At 43.4% G+C, this 22,108-nt stretch overlaps 1 protein-coding gene and 1 long non-coding RNA gene across 12 annotated transcripts in view; one reads left to right on the top strand and one right to left on the bottom strand.

The window, feature by feature from the left end:
* Positions 1-2,264: 2,264 nt before the first annotated feature.
* The window catches only part of MTUS2 (microtubule associated scaffold protein 2), a 298,437-nt gene continuing 278,593 nt past the window's right edge, over positions 2,265-22,108 (top strand). For 5 of the 11 annotated variants that reach the window (XR_014588416.1, XR_014588417.1, XR_014588418.1 and 2 more), the window contains exons 1-2: positions 2,265-2,321; positions 9,249-9,322. The gene's annotated coding sequence lies outside the window, so the exon portion shown is untranslated. Of the gene's footprint in view, positions 2,322-6,896; positions 7,508-9,248; positions 9,323-22,108 lie in introns of those variants that run through there. The other 6 variants (XR_014588415.1, XM_083849408.1, XM_083849404.1 and 3 more) reach the window with 4 other exon arrangements.
* On the bottom strand, positions 6,244-9,218 carry LOC310904567. Its single transcript, XR_014588446.1, has 3 exons — positions 8,974-9,218; positions 8,593-8,757; positions 6,244-6,909 (listed from the first exon to the last, which is right to left on the bottom strand). It is a non-coding gene; the product is annotated as an uncharacterized lncRNA (long non-coding RNA).

Here is a 22,108-nt window from a genome sequence, read left to right as displayed (position 1 = left end):
CTGATTAATATCTTGCGTGAATTTGGGCTTCCACAGTTATGCCAGTGTTTTAATACAGCCAGAGGGTCCTTTCAAGCTCTAGTGTAAAATGAGGGCAGTGAAAGGCTGCTTCCCATGTAAGTCTCTGACATCAGGGGTCTCCTGGCGATGCCTTTGGACATGACAAGCAGCGTTGCTGCTTTCTGAAAGTCAGCGGCTGAAGTGCTAGGGGAGTACAAGGTGGCTGGGTTGCTGGGCTGGAGTAAATGAGAGGGAAACATCAACGGCGAGATTTCTCCATCCCTAAACCACCACAGCTAAAGCTGCCAGAGCCTGTTTTGTCAGGGTCCTCCTTCGTGCCGGCCAGAGGGATGCTCTCAGCCACTTCACCAGCTGAGATGTTTCATCTCCATTGTCTTTTTAACTCAAGCATATCATTTAGTCCACACGGTGGTGGCGGTGGGGATGAGGGTGGTGGATACAACTAATTTTTTTCAGCAGGGAAGAACAAACTCTAAACGAAGGTCCTTTAAGGATAGAAGACAGACTGATGGTGCCACAGGGATGTACTTGGCACTTTAAACTGCAGACAGATGCAAGCACAGCGTGTTTGAGCACAGGCAGAAATAAGGAAGCTATTGCATTCCTGGGAAATAAGGATACACCCTGTGATACGACTGTCCTGCCATGTGAGACTGTAACATCACCCTGATCAGGTGGGCACCAGGCAAGGGACATTTTTCAGGGATGCTCTCTCTACTGGATCCCAGCTGCCAAAGGGCTAGGTTTGATTTGGGATGTAGACCATGGATATTCCTGCCCAGGTCTCCCCAGTCTTCCAGTTACATGTCATTTCACGCCTCTGAATGCATGTCCTGAAGTCCTGGCTCTTCTCCTGGTGTCTCCAAGAGCCATCACAGGGGCTCCTGGGCAGGAGGAGGTCGTGTGGCATCTGGCCAGCATCCTCCTCTTGAGCAGCTCCGCATGCATCTGCCTGGAGGACTTTGTAAAAATTAATTGAGTCGCCCAGCATTAGACACAGATCATAAAACTCCCATCTGATCTCGTGCCTGCTGCTGATTTTAACAGCTGATGGATGCAATGAGCACTAGCTCATCAAGAATACTACAATACTCACCGAGATAGCTGTAACACAGTGCAGATAAGGTTTTAAACGTACAATAAAGAGACCCTGCCTGCACTACGAGGCTTACTTCCCTAATAGGAGTAAAACCTTGGGGCAAGAATTTGAACATAGCAAAAGTGATGGGGGTTACTGTTCGAGTTGCAAGTTTCACTGACAAGCAAATTTGTGCCTCTGCTTGTTTCTATATTTTATTGTTCATTTTGAAGTGAAAGAGGTGGGAACTCAGAGAAAGGGAGAACTGGAGAACAGCCAGACAACGCATGGGAAAACTTGCCATGGACAAACTCCATTTCTGCCCGATGACATGTGAGGCCTCATCGTGCCTTCCTCGGCAGATGCTGACCTGTGCCTGGATTCCAGACCTGAGGGAATGACAGCGCACAGAGGCTGGTTTTCCCTAGAAAGCATGGAAAGTGAGGGCCCAAGGTCCCCACTGAATAATCCGCTATGACCCATTTATGTGTTACAGAGCCTTAATTTCGTAGAATCATGGAATCATAGAACGTGTTGGGTTGGAAGGAACCTTAAAGGTCGTCTAATTCCACCCCCCTGCCATGGGCAGGGACACCTCCCACCAGACCAGGTTGCCCAAAGCCCCATCCAGCCTGGCCTTGAGCACCTCCAGGGATGGGGCATCCACAGCTTCTCTGGGCAGCCTGTGCCAGGGCCTCACCACCCTCTGAGGGAAGAATTTCTTCCTAATATCTAATCTAAACCTCCTCTCTTTTACTTTAGAGCCGTTGTCCTTGTCCTATTGCTACATGCCCGATAAATATCCTCCCCATTTTTCCCTGTATCCCCCCCGCACGTGTAATTTTCACGTGCAGCTCCCACCACCACCCTGCTCCCCACGCAACCCCGCTAACTTTCCGCCTTATCTAGCCCCCCCCTTCCAACCGGACGCCCTCCCCTCACCTCGCGGGCTCTCTTTTTTGGGGACCAGCTCCTCCTTTCTGCTTTGAGCATCCCGGGGCCCGAAGCGGGGTGCGTTTCCCACGCGCCCCCCACCCCCCCCCATGGTCGGGGCGCGGGGGCGGCGCGGGGGGAGGCTCGGGCCGCGGGGGGGCGCTGCGGCTCGGCTCGGCTCGGCTCGGAGGCTGCGCCCCCCCCGCCGCTATATAAAGGAGGCCGGCGGCGGCCCCCGCTCCGTCCTGCCGGCAGGAGGAGGAGGAGGAGGAGGCAGAAACGGAGGCAGGTGAGAGCCCAGCATCGCTGCCCCACGCGGGGCAGCGTCACGGGGGTGCGTGGGGTTTGCCCTCTGTCCCTGCCCCGCATCCCCGTGGGATGGGGAGGCTGGGGATGGGATGGGGAGGTTGGGCGGAAAAATCCGCCGGGGATGCGGAGCGGCCCCCGCGCCGCCAGGGATGCGCAGCGCTTCCCACGCCGCGGTGCCGAGGAGGCAGCGGGTGCGTGGGAGCCTCCCCGTGGGGTGGGAGAGCAGCGAAGGAAGAAGCCCTGCTGGCCGGGGTGGGCGCTGTCCGGTGTCAGGTCTGCTCCTCCGAAAGTTTGGAGGATGCTGATAAGCGGGGCGCAGCTGCCTGGGGGCCTCCGGCCGGTGGGTGCGAGCGGGGCAGGGTGAGAGCATCCTTCTGGGCACGGCCCCAGCCCGGTGACCCTTCCGAGGAGGTGCACCTCGACTTTCCTCACTGCTGAAAGGCAAATAAAGCCTCTACTGTGACTTACAAGTCAGTGCTTCCCCTCGGTGCGAAGGGAAAATGCAGAACTGTGGAGGGCAGGGCAGTGAGCGCAGCTCTCCCTGCTCACATAAGCACCTCTACTTGAAGAGCTGTTCATCTAGGCTGGCAGTTTCTAACTCCACTTATGCTGCTCCCTTTCCCCTCCCTGATAGGGAGCAGCCAAGCCCAGTTGCTATGAGCGTGAAAAGAGCAAGGCTCTTTTCAAGATCCTGATCATTCATCATTGCATTAAACTTCAAAGATCAAAAACCTAATAAATATTTCCCAGCAAGTCAAGCATTAGAAATATTTACGGGTATTCAGGTAGCGGTAGCACAATAATTAAATGTCAAGTGTTTGCACCCAGGGTGTAACTTCGCAGTGGATGGCTGCCTTAAGGAAGCACTCGGCAGCAGTTGAACTGGATGTAATGTGATGCATAAATGCCTTGCTCTGGTTTGCATGATTTCCTACAGGAATTATTATATGTTCTCTATGTTCTGCATAGTATCTGTGGGTCTTACTGTTTCTCACCCCCAGTCTGAAGCAGGGGTGTGGGCTCTTCTATATCCTCTACTCTGTAAACTCTTAGCCAGTCTGTTGTTTTCCAATGCCATTAAATATAACCGACTGCTTGTCTCCTTCCATCCCTGCAATCTGCTGGGGAGAGCAGCACAGCCTGTGCTGCAGGAGTGTGGTAGCAGTGAGCTACGTGTACGAAGATGGAGATTAACTTCTCACTCTTGCTTTATTTATCAGTGCCTTAATTCCAGCAGAATAGAGCTGCATCACAATGTACAAAAGGGGGATTTTGTAAGTGAGCCTTTCAGCAAAGTATCGTGAGTTTGGAAATCACTGCATGAGACTGGGGGGGCTGAGGAAAGCTTTGCAAGGCTGTGTCCATGTCATTAATTTGAAGTAACCTTTGATATGATACCAAGTCATTCTATATGTTCATCTCCTTAGGGACAGAGCTGATATTCGGCTACTGATCTAACAAATGACAGGTAGAGCTTTGGGTCTGATAGAAAAACTACTTCTCTTTACAGCAGAGTGTTTCTTATGGTAAAGTTTTGTAAGGGGTTGTCTGTAGTGATAGTGACTGTATAAAGAAAGTAGCTTAACACTTAACACTTCTGGGCTACACTTCTGGAGTGTGTATTTCTATGCAAAATATATTTGGATATAGCAAGCAATGCTAGATACTTAATGAGATAGCAGACAAGAGTTAGCAGCACAGATATTGCAAAATTGCAGTTTTTCCACATCTGTAAAGCGCAGCAGCACATCAGAGGCTGGGCAGGGAATTCAGTACCCTGTGAAAAATAGTCTTCTATCACCATAAGTAAAACTTCCAGCTTCTTTATCTCCTAAGTTCCTGAAGGAGTCACCAGAAATCAGCATAGGACAGAACTGCAGACCAAATAGCAGGCTCCAAAAATGTGTTTTCTAGAAAGTCATACATTGGTGAATGTGAAGCACTTGTACAGTGGTTTAATATTTGATTGAGCACAATGGAGGAGAAAAAATTGAGGCATAGTAATGGACATGTCAGTAAAGACGTTGAAAGTCAGCAACAAGTGGTACAAGAGGATATACCTTGGCTGGATGCTGAGGTTTGCTAACAAGAATTATAGAATATCTGAGTTGGAAGGGATCCACAAGGATCATCGAGTCCAACTCCTAAGACTACTGAAGCACATCAGATTTAGCAAATGCTTTCCTGACAAAAAGATTGTGTTTTATCATGTTACCTATAATTATATTGGCCTTGCTTAAATGCAACTTTTGCTGAAAATTCTGCAGCCAGTTTTGTTGAGGAGGTCATAAGTAGCTAAAAGTGGAAAGTAACAAGCAGCAAAGCTTAGGTGCATGATGATTTTGCAATAGCAAGCTCCTTACAAACTCAAACCCATTGGAACAGTCTTCAGGAAAGTAATTCAGATGGATTTTTGTAACTTATTCCAGCACTATCTTACTACAGCCGGGTATGCTTTTGATGCTTTGCTCTCCAGAAGCCATATTTGTTCTGTCCATTGCCATTATAAGGGTGTCATCTGCTGTTCTGGATTTTTCAGTGAGGAGCTGATTTATGCCAACTAAAGATCTGTTAGTCTGTTGTGCTATAGAATCAGATTACCATTGTGCAGCTGAAAGGCATGTCTGAAAAACATTGAAGACATCTAAAAAGTACAAAGACTTCCTTGAGTACAAGGAAGGGCAGTCTGAAAGACTTAATTTAAGCAGTCATCTTAGTAATTTATTGGAAGAACTGTTATTGCAATTAAGTGGCTATAAAGCTGGCTGTTGGTCAAACAGGTTCAAAGCTCCTGGTCCTGTGAACCTTCACATTTCAGGGCAGAAATTGGGTTTTGATAAAGGTGGAAGTTACTGCTACTCTTTTGGGCTGATGTTTAAAGGTGCTCTGCAGTGCAGAAAGTGGCCTCTGTAGCACCCTGGCTGGAAGATAGCAGATCTAAATTCCTCTGTAATTGTGTTAAAGTTTAAGACTGCCTTTAGCTTCCTCTCCAGAAATGGGAGCAGCATGCCAGCCCACTCTTGCAGGGCATTTGGGAACTGCATGGAGAAGCCCACTTTGTTCCAGCGGAGACATCTGCATCAAAACTCTGCAAATAAGTTAATCCTTAGAAGCATCTGGTGTAGCAGCAGTTCCCAGGCTTTGCTGGTAGTGACATCACATGCAGATTAGTGATTTTATGCAAGCCCTAAAACTACCAAAAGCATCAGTTACAAAATTCCTTGGATTCCACTCCCAGTCTGTGACTGTGACCCTTAACTGAGCTGATGGTGTGCTGTACAGGTTGCTGCTCCTTGTGTGAGCCTTCAGGCTGTTCTACCCAGAGATAAACTTTGAGGCAGCTATTGCATTGGATGCAGGGCTGGAAGAAAGGCATAACTTGTGCTTTTTCTCTGTGCAGCTGTGAGTATCACTTCAGCAAGCACTTACAGGAGAATGACTTCCCTTTGAAATCATAGCTTAAAAGTAAACAAGCATCCAAAACACATGCTGGGCTAATTAGGTTCTCTATTAAATTTTGCTTTTGGATTTTAACTGTTTGATAGCTTATCCTAAATGAGTTGGCTTCTGTGGTTATTATCCCTCCAGGCAGCTCTAAGTTATGGCAAAATACTAAGGCTGCCAAGAAGCCAACCTGGCAGGCAAGGGTAGCTTGAACAAAGATGCTCCAGTAGTGCTGGATGTTGAACAGAGATGCTCCAGCCCTCTGGCATGTTGTCTCTGCCAAGCTTTGCACAGGGCATGTGGAACAACCCTTTAAGCCACCTGAGATTTGCTTGCAGTCCTCATAATAATTCTGAAGCTTATACTATTAGAAAATTTCAGAGGGACTGGATGACTCCGGAGTAGTGTACTTCTATGCTACAGGGTGCATTGATGTTAATGAATAAGAATTAGATTGATGGGGGAAAAATAAAGCTTTGTATTCAACATTTCTGAGTCTGATGTAATTTGTTCATGCCAGAATGCCAGGAGGAATCGTGGCATGCTGTGCACAGGGAAAGCTGGCAGGATGCTGTGCTCAAAGACATTCACAAGTAAATTGCAGTCAAGTACACCCGGCAGAGCCGTGCTCTTGGAATGAACATGTTTGTTCTGGTGTAGCAGCCCGCTGGGATCTGAGGTTCTTCTCTTGCTGTTACGATGAAAAGGCTGCTTAGCTGTTGGTGCAGTGTGATAGAGCGAGGCTTTAAAAAAGGGAACAGTAGTCAAATAATATACCTGAGCCTTGGTGAATTCAAACTGCTGTACGCACAAGGCAGGGAACATTGCAGAAACAGGAGCTAATAGCTAGGACAGTGTTGCTTTGTCAACACAGCAAAGTTCAGGTCCAGGCCCTCTGCCTTTATTTGTGTGAGTAATCCTTTAATGTCAGCAGAGCCAGCCAGCCACTGATACTGAAGAAATGAAAGCCCTGAGGCTCAGGTCAGAAGACACAGAGCTTTGCGCTCCCCTGAGGACCTGGTGGGAACGTGGGCAAATGTTGCTTTATTTCACCTTCTGGATTTCGATGCCTTGGGCGACGTGCAAACTGAGTCGCTGTGAGCTGCAGCAGCTTTCAGGTTAACCTGGTAGGAGCAGAAAACACCACGGCACACTCATTTTTAGCTGCTCAGCAGTTTTAGAATCAAATCTCTGAAAAGCTGCCTGGTTTGATTGTTCCTGTTACATAACAGCAGTGTCTTTGGGATTTGAGAGGAGCTGGGAGCAACATGTCTCTTGCATAAATCCCAGTGGCTGTGATGATCTGCCCTGACCCCTGGGCGGCCAGGAACAGCCTCGGCAGGGCTGAGCTCCTGGGGTGGAGCTGAATCAGCCTTTACACCCTCATTTCCAGCTGGAAGCAGATAATTGTGTGATTTTTGGCACCTTTGTTTGCTCCTGTGCTTGCTTTAAAAAAAAAAAAAGGACTGAAGGTTAGGTCAGACCCTTGATTAAAGGCTGCTGGAAAAGGTCTTCCTGAGGGTTTCTGTCTTGTGGGGCAGTGCTGTGTCCTGTTGCCTATGAGGAAATGGTCTCACTTGGGGGTGCTTTGTGGGAAAAGCTGCAGTCAGGCACAAATCCTAAATTCAGGGGTCTCTGATGTACCCCTGACTCCAGTGGGCTGGCAGAATCTCCTTCCTGCCCTGTGTTTGTGTGCTGGGTGTGAAGGTGGTGGACCAGCAGGTGAGCTCATGGAGCTGGAGGGGAGCTGCAGTGAGAAGTCAGCTCCACGTGCTTGGGGCTTGGTGTCTGTGCAGCAGGTTTGAGTCTTCACTTGAGCCTATTTCCTGATCTGTTGTCTTGGTTGAAGTGGGTAAGACAGCATGGAAGAGCATCTAAACCCCTAGACCTGCCCAAAGGGTGCATGTGCCTCACCACCTCCAGCGCTGGCTGCACCTCCTGGCTTTTCCATGGGAGAGCTCTGCTCTGATAGTGCTGGCAGCCCCCAGTGTAATTAGGAGCATTTGAAGAATGATACAATAAAAAGCAGCGTTACGGGATTGTTTGGGAGAAGGATTGAGGTAACCATGCACAAAGACTTATCTAACTAAAACTGCAGGAAGATAGAGATGGTGGTTAATGAGGCTGAACATGCAACTTAATTTAACAGTTATTTGAAAAGAAGCAACCTGCCTTGTTGGGGAATGGAAGGGGAGGAATAGAACATACCTAGAACTTGTTGCCAAAGTATAAATTTCACTGTAATTAGTACAAGTTTTGCTACGGGCTTTTTTGGATTTGGGATTTTACCACATTTATGTGAAATGCATCAAGAATGGTGACCACAAATTGCATGTGAATAAAATATTTAAAGACTGCTATTTAGCTAAATCTCTTACCTTAAATCCCATCTGTGTATTCATCTTCTAGTATGTAAGTTTTCATCCAACTTTTCTTTGCTTGCTTCGTACCACAAGGAAGAAATTGTCTTATGACTTCACTTCTTCCTCAGTTGTCCTTCCTTCTTTCTCTGCCCTGTCATACAGGTCTCTTCTGTTGTCCAACTGGTCTGCTTGTCCTACGGTCACATCCCCCTTCGTGGTCTCCCTTGCACTGGTGCCTTCTCTAACTCTTCACTCTAATCTCTTCTGCCTCCTTTTCTCTCATAATACAGATAAATATAACTGCACTAATGAAAGAAGCTGGAAAAGCTTCTTAATTTACGGGACTGATCAGTCCTACTTGGAAGATCCTCATCTAGTTTCACCTAGGCAGCTTGACTTTAGCAGATTTTACCACTTGTAAAAGTACATCCCATGACCTCTTACCACATCTCAGGACTGGCTTTCTTTCCTTCCCTGGCTTGAGCTGTCATCTCTGGTACCATAACCACTGTTCTGTGATGTCTGTTTCTTGTGACTGCAATCTTCTCTTGACTTATGTTTTCTGGATTATCTTCCTCACCCTGGCTTCTCCTTCCATCTCTGCTCTTCCTGGATTATCTCATCAGAAACAAATTCAGTTAAATCTCGCGGAATTAGCAATGCATCACTCTTATCCCGTTAAAAAGTGGCATGTGAACAAGGGGACAAATAGCACAAAGTCCTTTAAATGCTGATCTCTGTAAATACGTCAAAACCTGACTAGGCTTAATCTGTGCTTCCCCTTCAGCTTGTGCATCCAAACTTCACTTAAGGGCATTGACTTACTTTAAAGGTCTCACAGAGGAAGAGGAACAGAAAATGTAGTGTTTGTTTCAAAGCTTTGTAACTTTTCCCTTTTTCCAGAGTAGGTGCACTGTTTCATTTCAGTTACTTTTAACTAGGATCAACTTATCTGTGAGTTCATGTCAGGAAATTGAGACAGGGCGGCAATCAGAAGTGCAGGATGTTTGATCTTTAGCAGAGTGTTTACAAAAGGTTTGATGGTGTTTGCCCTTGTTACCTGCTCTAATTCTAACGGGCCTTTTGTTTGTTTTCTAAAGGTTTCCACCCTGGGACTGTCTTCTAGGGTAAACTATCACCAATGGAAGTAAAATTTGTTTTTCCAGCATTCTGGGTAAGTGTCTTCTGTTTTTTTTTGTCTGATTTGATCTTATGTTTGCCACCAAAGAACTCTTTTTGCAAGTGGTCTTTGATTTTTATATTAGTGTTATTCTGTCCAACAAAAAGAAAACGCCCTCCAACAATTTTATAAGCAATGTAGATAAAGGTGACTTCAAAGTGAACCATGAGGCTCTTGTACTGGGGGAATTATCAAATGTAAATAGACGTCTTCCCTAATGATTTTGAATTTTGTCTGGTATGTATAATGTATATTGGAAAACATGGCATGCTAGTTTAGATTCATATCTAAACTAAATCTTGTTACTTCTTTTGTGTAATTCTTTGGACTGGCAAGAGTTCTTTTTTTAAAGATATGACAATATTTGAAGCTGGTCTTTTATGCTTGGGATGGTAGGGAAGGTATAATTCTGCAGGCTGGGAGATGACTGACATGGATCCTAGTAAAGCCATGTTACAGTGACATGAAGTTGTGCCTGGTCATTGTGAGCAATAATGGTGCTTGCTGAAGCCTCTGGGAGGTCAGCAATGATATTATACTGTTTAAAAAAAAACCAAACACCTTGTGTGTCAGTAGGGCAAGACAGTCTAGTGGGTGACCCTGAAGGGCTTGGTCAAATTCTTGTGCTATGTCATTCCTACTACAGTAGCTTGAACAGAAGGACAAGGGGAAAAAAAAAATTGTCCACATAATTGTGTGTGACTTCCTGGGTATGTATCTCCTGCAGGCAGGTCTGATCCTATCCCTGAAGTGATAAAACAGCAGCCTGGCTAGAGAAGATCTGGTGACCTGGCAAAAGCATTGCGCTCTCCTTTGGGGAGACTTGGATCTGGTCTGGCCTGGAGTCGGGAAGGTCTGAGAGCTGCCAGCACTGGGAGATAGCCAGGAGTCGAGCAAAGCCTGTGGGAATGGCTCTAGCATGCAGCATAGTGAGGAGTTGCTCAGGGGTGAAGACTCTATGATATCAAAATGAGGGAAGAAATCACAGGAGCAAAAGACACAAGCCCAGGTCATTGCCAAGGGCATTCCCTGATCCCACTCGTTGATGTAGGAAATGCTGTCATGTCCACCTTCTTCCGCAGCCTAGACTACAGGCACAGTAAGGACTAGTAGGGCTTGGAAAGGTGAAGTAAGCATCAGAGTCAATCACAGCAGGATCTTGTCTTCCAAGGGGTTCTTCAAACGAGCAGATGCATGAGACAGCACTGGGATAGGAACTGTGTGGTCGCAGGAGCCTGGGGAGGAATAACCCACCCTTTACCCAAGCTGAAAGCTGCTCCTCTGGAATGTCATGCTCACTCACAGATGTGCATTTGGCTGAGAAATGGGTGGTTGGGTTGGGTGTTACTGTCTCTGGGTGGCATGTGCATCCTGCGTACAATCCCACAGCAGTCAGACAGCTTAACATGCAACGGGGGAAAACACCTGCTGGGCTTACAGGTGGCACATAATGCTCCTGCACTGTCTGACACAGAAGGACTTTTCTGAGGACATTTGAAGAACTTTGTAGTAAAGGATGCACAAATGCACATCACTTACACGTTTCCCAGGTACAAATTATTTCATTTTTACAAGCAGATAACTGTTTTTGCCTTCTCATTAGTGGGGTTGTAAGCCTTGTAACTCCAGCAGTGAAGTTAAATCCGTATAACTCCTGTGCCTAGGAAGAGCTGCTGCTGAGACCCATGCTCAGCTCTCACTGCCACTAACTGGACCAAGTTCAGGGTTGGACCCTGGCTTGGAATTTGGCTATGGAGCCAAAAAGCACAAGTGACCTGAAGTGAGGAATACATACGAGTCCTGTTGAGTGGTCTTAATTCTCTGTGCCTGTGAATTTCCTAGTTTGAGGACTCCAGTGTTTAGAAGACAAGTACAAAAGACTATATCAATATATAAAACAGGAATTGTTTTAGAAATGTTCCAGTATTGTGTAATTAACTTTAAATAAGATAAAAAGAGCAGAGCAAGTAATTTCTTAATAGGTGTCTCCAATTTCTTCGTAGGTGTCTCCAAAATGTCCCATTAAGGTGTTCCCTTCCCTTATGCATGTTTCGTTATCAGCAGTTGTTGAGTCCTTGTTCTTAGTAACGTCTTCCTTTCTGAGCTGACATGTCTACTGTATTCAAAGTAAGACTTTGAATGATAATTAAATTTAATAAAGAGAATAAAGTAAGACTTTGAATAGTTTCCTGGCTAGTTTCAAACTCCTCTATTCTTTTCTTTCAAGAGGACCAAATGTTGTGTGTTTGGAGACAATATGCTTTTCACCTTTCTCATACTGATCTTAGAGCTTTGTGTGGGAAGATGCAGGGTATACAAAAGCATAACCCCGCTCAAGAGATCTGAGTTTACAGTGCATTGCAATGGCTTGATGGGATGTATCTTGACACCACTGCAATGCTGTCCTGATAGGAAACTATTTTCAATAATGCCAAGGAGTAGCTTGAAGTGGTCTGCATGGGAAGCTGTGATCAGATGGTTGATGCTACACATCTGTATTTATACAAACAGCTAGTGAAATGCCTCAAATAATAGTTTTTTTTACTGCTTTCAGCTATAAGCAGAAACTCAGGAAAGCAACTTAACAATATTTAAAGTCACCCAGTAATTTAACATGGGATTACCGTTGAAATCTCATAGAAATACTCAATACGTCCTATGCTATATCAGATGGATTATGCATGATTCACTTATTGCTTTAAATTCCAGGGGGATTATTAATGTCTGGGTCATTGTTTCCTAGATTTACAAATTTAAAGGCCAGAGGGGACCACGTGAATAAGTTCTTTCTGCCTGCTCTGCACAGGTCAAGGAAATACAGGATATATCAGTTGTCCTTTAATTCCTTTGTTCAGCATATCTTCCTGAAGGAGATCAAGGCCTTGATTTAAAGGGTGTCAGTGGTAACGAATCTGCCATGTTGCAGGTAAATTGTTACAATAAATAATGAGCCTTGCTCTTGGAGGCAGTCTGTAGCTCTCTTCAGCTTGCAAATGTTGTACCTCAATTGTTTTTCCTGCTGGACTGACAAGGTATCTGTTATCTGGGATGCTGATTCTCCATTTAGTTAGCCACCCCTAAAATTCATTTAGTAGGAGCTGTGTGGAGGTATGGTGGATTTTTGAATTCAGGGCTTTATGTACTGCATGACTTTAAATTGATGTATGGTGTGAAATTAGGAGTAGTAATGTGTCATGTCAGCACTCTGCACTGCCATTATCAAATGATGATGTAACTGCATACAAATGATCAGATTTACATGACCAGACCTATTTTCCATACAGCTGTGTTGATTGGTGTTAATTGTGCCTCTGTCTTTCAATGCCTTATTGATTGTGTCCCATGATAACCTTTCCCTGATGCTGCTTACTGCTGATGTCAGTTGAACTGTTCGATAGCAGCTTAGGTTATCCCACTTAACCCTTTTCAATACTGCTTCAATTTCAACTCCTTCCAGTCACGTTGTTAACAGCAGTCATTGCATCATGAAGCTTATTGGCACGTCTGCCCTGTGGCAGTGAATTCAGGTTTTTAATTGAGGGGCTATTTAAAGCTCTCCAATTACTGATGGCATGGGAGGTATGTCATTATCACTGAGATGTGAATGTAGCATCCTGCATTTTGTCGAAAACAGAGTAGAAGCAGTTGTCGAGTACATTTTTTTTCCTGATTTTTTTGATAGTTAGTCTGGAATGATTAGTTATTGAAGCCATAGCTTGGAATGCACTTCTTGTTACATTCAGGGTGGTGCTCCTATTGTTGTAAACCTTACCAGGCTTCTCTATTTTTTTGCTTTCTTTCATCATTTGTGTGCATTTCTGCAATGTTAATTTGTATTCATTGCTATCAGTGTCTTTTCCCCATCTGTTATGTACTGTGGGTTTGTTTTACAGATTTTTTTTGCTGCTGCTGTCATTTTCCTTAGCTAGAGTTCTTTAACCAAAAAAGCTTTTATGGCTGTAGCACAGTGATTATTTTTTTTGACATGTAATGAAGTATCCCTAGTTAAATGGTTCACCTGTATCCAGTAGGAGTCAATATAACATTAGCTGGAGCTGACTTTACTACTTCTGGTGCTAAGCCATGGACTAGTACTTGTAGACTTTCCAGAAATCTTCTAGTAAGTGCTTCTTCCAGAACAGATTCTCTGCTAGAATAAAATTCAGTGTGACAGTATTTTTTGTAACTTTGAGTATATATGCCTGAGGAGTGCCTCATTATGTTCTTACCTCAGCTGAAGGACTTCTAGCAGACTCCAGTCTGTCTCATCCTGTGACTTGCCAATAGTCCAGATCTTGTTTTCCTTGTACATGTAGTATCCATGGCTTTTATCTTGTCCATACTGTTTCTCTTAAATACAGTAACTTTTTAGCATGATCATACCATGTTTTTATTACCTTCTCAACCTTTAGTAGAATTAAGCTTCCTTTTAAATAGGCAATTCTTATTTCTATTAAAATTGAGCCCTGTCATTGCAATTGTAAGCAAGTATTCAGAGGAAGGAATAGTTTGCCCTTTTTAAAAAAAGCTATTGAGATATCAACTGGTGAAAGCATTGTTTTCTGTTAGTGCTGCAATACACAAGTCAAGTGTTTTGAGAGTTCATATTGAAGTATATTTGAAGAAGTACATAGAAGTTTTGTCTAACTTCTGCAGTCAGCAGCTCCCAATCCATATGGTCTTTTGTAAGCCTGTGGTTGCTGCTGTGCAAAGGTGGGAGAAAGCAGACGTGGTGAACTTCATGAGATGGAGTTCATGCTGTGGTCAGCTTTAGGGCTCACTCTGTACGCTGGCAGAGGGAGAGGAAAGTAGCTGAGGTTAAGTGATTTTTTTTGTGAAACAAGCATTATCTTAAGTGGTTGCTTCTCAAATCACTAATTAAAAAAAAAGTTTTTAAAACAGCATACATGCAGAAATTAGCTTATGACTATTTGAAATAACTTGTCAATGTAATGGTGTTGCTATCCCCAGAACTGACTCTTACTGATCTAGCCTTGGTAAAGGCTTGTTCCCTTGGTGGAGAGCTGCACAGGCAGATGATGGATGTGACCATCTCATGCAAACCAAATACCTGGGAAAGATCCACATCTCCCAGTATTATACTGTGCTTAGCACGAAGGTGTCTGGTTAGCAGAGTATCTTGAGCAGAGAATTTGCAGAAGGGCTTAGTGAATGTGTTCAGGCGGATTACAGAAGTTACCAGGTTCCCACACTGTTCATGTATTGTTTCTGAGGTGCTGCATCCCAACTAGGATTGAGTCTATGGAGCAGGAATCAGCTTGTAAATGCTTTGGGACAGGAATAAACTTTTATCATTGCCTTGTAATGTAGTTATGAGGGATCCTACTTTATGGCATGCTTTCAGTACATCAGGTAAGTCAAATAAAATGGAGGGTACGGACAAGGGCTAAGAAATGATCCTTCTGCAATGACACAATAGCAACAACTTCAGAAGCCCTTGGTTTAACCCACTTAAAATTACTTGTGAAGAACCTTCTGATATGATAATCACATTATTCATACTGTTTTTTTCTGAATTTCAAAACAAAGTGTGACCTTGATTTCAAAGGAAAAGTGCATGAAAGCATGCTGTGCTTATTTTTTGTAATTAATCATATATAAGCCAATTTTATGGCAAAACAGATAAATGAGATGTCAGAGTATTTGTTTGTAAATACTTTGCTTCAAGATGTTAGAGCGATTTGTGTTTTAGCTTTTTAAAAAAAATCCAGAAATAGAGTGTTTCTTTCAGTTTCACAGCAGGATGAAAGCGCAGCATGCAATGTATACTGCAATTAAGCTCTAAATGGATACACCATAACTGGTGTATACATTCTGCTTAGTTATTGCAGTGTGCACTAAAACATAAAACTTCCTTCTTTCTGTAGTCGGTCTGGGGGGCTGTTACTTGTCCACAGCACCCCTGTCCATCTCACTGGTGCAGCTCTGCTTGCATGAGAATCTACCTCGGCAAGCATCAGTAGTTTCAGGGCTGCTGTGAAGCAAACATCAGAAGGCTGGTTCAGAGGTGGCTGTGGCTCATCAACCCAAGAAATGGCAGTAACCTATTCTCTGAATGCTGGGGGCTCCCGAGCCTGCCTTGGAGGCTTAAACCAGAGATGGTTCAGAAGATGAGTCACCATCCCTAGAGGTCTTTAAAAGACATTTAGATGTAGGGCTTAGTGATATGGTTTAGTGGAGGACTTGTTAGTGTTAGGTCAGAGGTTGGACTAGGTGATCTTGGAGGTCTCCTTCAACCTAGATGATTCTGTGAAGATGGTCTTTCAGAAGAGATAAGCCTAATAATGTCTGCATCTCTGAAGGAGAGTGTGTGCATTGATGATGGCCCTTGGTCCTCCCTGCAGTGGTGAGGTAGGTTAGGCTTGGGGCCAGTGCAGCCCCCTGTCCTCACCCTGAGGATGATGGGGTTTCTGTGAAGTCCCCTTGAAGGGGACACTTTCAGGGTGTACGTGGCCTATGACCTCAAGCCCACGCATGGATTTTGGCATCACACGAGTCTGGGGATGCTGCAGGACAAGCGCAGGTGTGGGATGGCCACTTCCAGCCCTGGGGTGGGTTTGCACACCAAGTGGTTTTTGGGCTCCTTTCTAGCCAGGGCTTTGATTATGCACATCTCCACCAGGAGAAGCAGAAATGGTGTTAAAATGGATAGAGACACTTAACTTGTAGCAAATGCCCATGGACATTGGTTATGGGTAACTTTGCATGACAAAGTTAACACTGGCAGTTGTGAGTACTGTAAGTGCCTCTTTACAGTAGAACTCTTTAAATCCTATTAAAAGTGCCACAGGACAATATTAAGTTACTTTATAGCTCACTTGTCTCTACCTCTAACAAGTTCTGGCATTTAGTGTCTGTTATATATGCAGTATAATAGGTTTCAGAATTAGGCTGCCTTCAGTGTGTAAACTACTATTTGAGTCTTTTAGCCCTTCCTCCTAAGTTGCCAAGTGGTGGAGGATATAGCTTGGATAAGAAAACAATTTAAACTTTCTCAGTGAACCAGTTTTAAGAGTTTCTTCTCAAATGCAGAGTTTCACGCTGGAACTGTGTGATTAAAAGCCTATGGGGAATCAAGCATTGGGATGGTTTGAAGGAAGATCAAGGGATTGAATGCAATTTTTCTGCAAATGATAATTAAAGAAACAGCATTCTCATTAGCATAATACACTAAATGATAAAAAGAATTGGACAGATGCCTAATCTTGAAATGCTTCTTAATTTACAAGTACACATTTTAAAAAGGAGGCAATTGAGGTCTGTTCTTCCTGGCTGCCTCTCTGGATCATCAAAACTACTTCTTAATATAACTTTACTTTTTTTCCCTGTATTTTTCCTCTTCAGGGCAATACGTTACACATTCCAGGACCCCATCCATCCAAAGTCAGTTGCACTTTTACAGATAATACAGCATCCGCAGTACTTCAGGATTTCTCAGGTTGGATGCCTACCAGACAAAATTACACATTTAAGCAGAGTTTCTCAACTGGGGCCATATGCAGTCCTGAAGGGGTCCAAAGGCATCTACTGCAAAAATGGATAGAGAATGGTTCATTCCTGACTCTAATCCTTTGTCACCACTCCAAATTTATCATGTGGGTCCACAGAGAAATGCATTTGAGAGCCCCATCAAGGAGTTAAATTTTTAAGAATTTCTGAATTCTTGTTAAGGGCAAAAATGACTTTCAGATTTTAATGAAACTGTGAATCAAAAGTTGCAATGAGAAATAGGTGTCATCTGTATTGATGCTGTTGTCTGACCTATATTCTGTTCTTGTCCAGAGATGCAGTTTCTCTGTTTCACTTTAAATATGCTACTTCTGTTCTTTTACCATCACACTTATAGGCTCCCAAAGGGTTTTGAACCAAAATATCATGTAATCTCAGAACTGTTGCCACCTGCAAATGTGGGATGGCCCACCAGGTCCCATTAAATTACATCTACACTGCTGAACGAGAGCCAGGTATTCATCGGGGAGACATGCTTGCACTGCTCAGTGCACTCAGCTCAGGGTCTCTTCTGGGACCTGTACAGAGCCCTGTAACAGAGTTACACTATCTGCATTTTTTCCTGTTTGAAGCTTATGAAATATGGTGAGCAAAAGAGTGCTTTTCACACTGTGAAAGGGGGTATGTGGTGTTGGTACATGGGGTCAACAAGAAGGTGCTGGAAGGGCTTAAACCCACTGGGTTGGTGATGGAAAACTGTGCTGGGGTGTGTGTGTGGGAGCCAACCCTGATTTGGCCTTGTCCATTCTGCTACTGAGTGACCCTGGGGTGAATGGTCCCCTGGACCACACTGGGGTACTTCCAGGCTTTTTAAAGAAGACTTTTTTTATTAATTAAATGAGCCCCCTTTGTCTTGTGAGGCTAGGCTGTGCCTCTCAGACTGCAGTGGGAATTGCACTTTTAGTAAGGTTAAGTATATAGAGGAGAAAATGTTGTTTTAGGAATGAAAAAGATTTCTCAGTGGGAGCTGACTTCTGAATTACTCCAGTTACAGCCCCAATGCAAGGTGGAAGCTGACTGCAAATGGATGCCATATTTTCTAGCTGGAAGTAACCGTCCTTTTGTCAAATCCTAGAGCTTCTCTTCAGATAGAGAGCTAGTAAGCACCCCTTTGTGAAGGGGTTGTGACAGCCAGAGCTGAGAGGTCAACTGGAGTACACCATCTCTACCAAAGCAGCATCCTGCCTATTTGAAGTTAACATATTTTGATAAGTGCAAATCCCAAATTAATGTTGGGCAGTAACATTCTCAGCTGATGAATAACTTGACAGCTACGCTCCAAAAAGTCAAGACAATTTTCCACTCTCTGCAAGGTGGTTACTGTAGGTGGTAGTGTCTGCTCTGCTGCAGGCTGGGTCTCTATTTTGACTTGAAGACAGTTAAGAAAAATGTGGATGATTTAAAGCTTTACAGTAAATATTAATGTTCAGAAGATGTTATGGCAGGAAACTTGTTCACTTTTCACCTCAAACTCAAGTTGTTTGGAATCAATGTCCCCTCTCCCTGTTTGATTTTTTTTCAGTGTCTTAACACATCAAGCTGAACCTGATCCCTTTATATCCTGCTAATCTCTTATATATGCTGAAGTAGCAGCTGTGGAGCCGGAGACTTCTGATACATAAAAGGCAGCGCTATTGATCTTGCTGATATAAACATTCCCATGTAGGGCTTTGAACTTGTGATAGTACTGGAGAAGGAATATATTTCTGTACATAGTGGTACAACTAAAGTGTGTGTTTTTGAGGGAAATGGTGTATCTCATCCAGCTGTATAGTAGCCACAAGTGATTATTAGCACTAAAACACAAGCATCCTCTGTGTTAGCTGGTCTGAATGTTGTTGGTACTTCAGCTATACGAAATCCAGCACTGTAGTTTGTAGGGCTCTGCAGACTTCCTTGGGGTTCTCTTTGCCTGCATCACTGTTTTCTGCTTATTGTGCCTGCATGATACGGGATGGTGGGTGACCCTTTCTCACCCAATTCAAGGACTTTATACACTGGGGCCCTGTGCTGGTGTTGTATCTTTTCTTTCTCGGATGAAAATGTGGACAGTGCATCATAGAGGTGTGTTGCTCCTCTGGAGGCCAGGGGACTTGATTCTTCCCAAAGTGTCTCACTTTTATCTAGTCCATATTCCTGGAGAGCTTACTGTGGCTTGTGCGTGCTACACGGACTAAGGTCAAAAGTTTTCCCCCAAAACAGTTTTTCCCGTGTTCAAGTTTCCTAGTAGATTCCTAGTATTTCACAGCAATGTTACTCAACGTTTCTTGCAGATCTTCTGCTATGTAATGGGGTTTTCTTTTAAAGACTGATTTACATACATGCTACTCATATGCATACATTTTTCTTCTAACCTCTACAGTCTGAGGTCAGGTGGTGGTGGGGGAAGCTAGAAATGCTAATGCAACTGCTCTCAAAGGCTAAACTAACACTTGACAAATAAATGCATTGTAATTTATTTTTAATGATGAGGTTTGGAGGAGGGAGTGACTCATAATTCTTGAATTGCAGGGCTTTTCAAAGATAAATTTCTTCTAGTCATACTTGCCTTAATGACTTTTACAGGTAAATTAATGTGGGCTAGGTTATTTTTCCTGGTGGAAATAAATGGGATCATAGTCCAGCATTTATAGCTTTTCTAGCATTTAGATAATTCATGTCAATTTCATCTGATTTGTCTGTGTTCCTCTGCTGGGATCCATCACTACAGTAGCTAAGAAAAACCTCAGCAATGATTCTCCTTTCTTCCTTTAAAGGAGCTTTAACTTTTTTCTGTAGTGTTTTGATATTACATCACTGAATAGTGCAACACCATCCTCTATAACTTTGATTTTCTGGAGATTAAAAAAAAAACAACACCCCACCTAAACTTGCCAGATCTAACTTTATTGTAAGCCTTTTTGTCCACCCAAATATTACTCCTGGTGTGAATAGTTATGTATAAAATCATGTATAAAGATCTCTCTGAAGGAGAGATTGAGGTTGCTTCTTATATGAATTTAACTTGTAAGGAAGAGGCCTCTGACACAAATCATTCAAAAAATAAATGTAGTAAACTTGTAGCCTGTCCTTAGTTTTGATTTGTGAGAACATTGCCTCTGATACTGCTTAAAAATCATTCCTGTAAATTGCAGTGGTATATTAATCTGACTTGCATTCAAAATGCTGCTTCTGTGGAGTCAAAAGCATGCTTTGCATGCTGGTTCCACAAGAAGCAGAAGAAAAGTAAATAGATCCATTTCTGAATATGAGAAAAGATAGTGTACCAATAGCCTTTTTTTAAAAGAAAAGAGGGAATCTCCAAAGTCTTCCTGAAGAATATATTCTGACATTAATGGATATGTTGCTTATGTTGAGGATTTTTCTCAACAGGGAAAAACCTGAGTTTCCTCAGGTGTACATCTTTAGAACATGTATTTCTCCCTTTTTGCTCATAAGGGTAATATAAATATTTCATGTATTTAGAGATCTATGCTACTTCTAAGTTAGAATAGAATACATGAAACCACGAACATGTCACAGCTTCTAAAAGAAACCTCCATTGTTCTATTTTTGCTGTGAATACATGTTCCACTCATACTAAATTTCGAAGACTACTCTGCTAAAATTTTCTGGGCAATTGGCTTGGCATCTGTTAGTTTAATTCCCATGTAACACTAACAGGATACAAATTAGAGCTCTGGGGACTTCTGATAATGTTCAGTGAAGATGAAACTTTGAAGGATATGAAAGGTGTAGCTTTGCTAATGGCGCAGGCAGTGACAGAGGCAGAGGAAAGTCTGGAGGAGCAGGTAAAGGGGCTCAAGCTTTTTTGACTATACCAGCCTCAAATATGAAGAATTTATCTGTACTAAACTTTTAATCTATCATTTATATGATAAATAAGCTTGCTGTGATGAGTGGTGGTGGTGGGAAAATGACAGGTGTTGTCACCGCATTCTGCAGCCCAAAAGTCAGCAACCTGTGTCACTCATGCTTTCTTACAAATTTCTGGCCTCCCTTATCCTTCTAATTTATTTTACTATCAGTAAGTCTTCATGTGTTGTCTCTTTGATTCCCTGTCTACCTGGTCATTTTTGTCCCTCCCTTCACCTTGTCTGCAATCACTAAGGCTGTGAATGTTCTGGCAGCTGGAGCTCCTCCTTGTACCTCCCTATCTGTCTGAGTCCCATTCCCTTGGGCTTTCTTCAGCATGGGTCTCCAACAGCCTCTCAGAGCTTCCTAGCCACTTTCCTTTTTCCATTTTTTTAGCCTAAAACATGGGAAAAGTATCAAAAATGACTGCACTGCTTTTTACAACTATTGACGAATCTCCTCAAACTCTGCTCTACTTGACGCTTCCTTCCTCATTTTTTTCCAGCATTTTTGCTTGGAAGAATTAATGTTCTTATATTTAGATTCCTGCTGTTGACACTGCACTTGCTTCCAAATAAAATGTTTTTCATCACACTGATTTTTGCCTGGCCACAGCTCATAAGTCATCCCTGGGCAGGTTTTTTTGTTCCTGACTGGGGCTGACCTGGATCTACCACATTTCACAGCTGCAGTTACCACTGCTCAGGTCAGCTCTTTCTGAGACTCCTTTTTTAATCCTGACCTGCCCGATCTCCTACCGTGTTCATTCTGCACCTCAGCCTGATACCTTTACAAATTGCTTGTAAGTACTCAAGGCATGCAACCGAAATAGACTTCTTCATCCTCTTCTGTGCACTGAGCAGAGGGCACAGTTGGCTACTTACTGCCTGGGAGTTAGTTACCTGCAACTCATCCTACTTCAAATTCTGTCACTTTTCCCATAATATCCCTTAGATTTTCAGCACCAAATTTTGGTGTTTAGCTCCCTGCTGGACCACCTGTGCCAACCTCTGCCTCCCCTTTGTGGTCAAGAAAGTAGATGGTGCTTATTCTCAGCCCTGGACACCTTTTATGTCTTTACTAAATCCTGTGTATTTGTTCTAAAACCATTCATGGCCAATTTGCTTCTCATCAACCACTTCTGTGCCTCTTGCAGATTTTTTTTGTTACACTTCACTGCTTGAATCTCCAGAGATGCTAACTGGTGATGCTAGGTGTGGAGGATGATTGTGGATGATTTAAACTCTTGCTGTATACTATTTGTGCTTTTTCAGCAATGATGAGTTGGTTCTACTTTATTTTCTAATTCTGCAGAAAATTACTAGCAAAAAAAGTTTAAAGAATAATTCTATTTTTCTGCCCTTTCAAGTAAGTCTTTCCTGGTAATGGCTATTC

This window comes from Anser anser (assembly GCF_964211835.1).
Source record: "Anser anser genome assembly, chromosome: 1".
Lineage (NCBI taxonomy): Eukaryota > Metazoa > Chordata > Aves > Anseriformes > Anatidae > Anser > Anser anser.
This window is presented reverse-complemented; position numbering and strand designations above follow the sequence as displayed.